We start from the raw sequence: 1,161 nt of genomic DNA on the forward strand, positions 1-1,161 counted from the left end.
TTCTCCCCGATTCAGACCACATCCTCCCACCATAGATCACCGCCGGGCCTCCTCCTCCCCTCCTCGCAGATCCAGAGCACAAATCCAAACAACACACCATTCGCCTGTTGGCTTCCCCCCTCCCTTCCCCTCACGCGCGCGACCTCGTCATCATTGTCGGCTCAGAGATCTCGCCTTCCCGCCGGCAGCAGCCATGGACGCCGTCGACTCCGTGGTGGACCCCCTCCGCGAGTTCGCCAAGGACAGCGTCCGCCTCGTCAAGCGCTGCCACAAGCCCGACCGCAAGGGTAAGGACCGCCACAAGCTCGCCCGCTGTCCTCGTCTCGGATCCAGTTTGTTTCCGTCCAGATCTGACGCTGATTTGGCGCGCAGAGTTCACCAAGGTGGCGGCGCGGACGGCGATCGGGTTCGTCGTCATGGGGTTCATCGGATTCTTTCGTCAAGCTCATCTTCATCCCCATCAACAACATCATCGTCGGCTCCGGCTAGGTTCGAACGCGTCTCCTCCGATCCTGTCTCCCTCTTGCTTGCACGGTTTAGTTAGACTTGGTTCCTGTTGTCTCGTGCTGTGATCTGTTTGATCTGCGGTGTGCGCGCCTGCCCCCGGGGATTTTGCGGCTGCAGGCCTGCGAAATTGAGTTCCGTTGACATTCGGCTTTTGAATATGTTGGGTTTTAGCACATCTTCTTAGGAAATTCCTGCTCTGAGCAATATTTAGTATATAAGTTAGGTTTTAGTAGATCCTGCTAATTTCCTAGTTTGTTAGGAGAATTGGGATGAATTCAGGGTAGTCAGCTGTGGGGAACTGGGGGTTGACTCTTGACTTTTAAGTTCGTTTCAGTGTAATTTATCTGACAAGTGCGACCGGACAAATTGACATTCTGAATGGATTGTTTGTCACAAGTAATAAGTTGTTTTTACTTTATGAGTAATGTTTTGATTTGATAGTACTATCCTGAAATTTCCTCTTTCACCAGATCTGACGCTGATTGGGCGCGCAGAGTTCACCAAGGTGGCGGCGCGGACGATGATCGGGTTCGTCGTCATGGGGTTCGTCGGCTTCTTCGTCAAGCTCATCATCATCCCCATCAACAACATCATCGTCGGCTCCGGCTAGGTGCGAACGCGTCTCCTCCGATCCCGTCTCCCTCTTGTTTGCAC

At 53.5% G+C, this 1,161-nt stretch overlaps 1 pseudogene; it reads left to right on the top strand.

Annotated features, from left to right (window-relative positions):
* Positions 1-172: 172 nt before the first annotated feature.
* On the top strand, positions 173-489 carry LOC119314651 (annotated as a pseudogene).
* Positions 490-1,161: the final 672 nt, after the last annotated feature.

This window comes from Triticum dicoccoides, chromosome 6A (genome assembly GCF_002162155.2).
Source record: "Triticum dicoccoides isolate Atlit2015 ecotype Zavitan chromosome 6A, WEW_v2.0, whole genome shotgun sequence".
NCBI lineage: Eukaryota > Viridiplantae > Streptophyta > Magnoliopsida > Poales > Poaceae > Triticum > Triticum dicoccoides.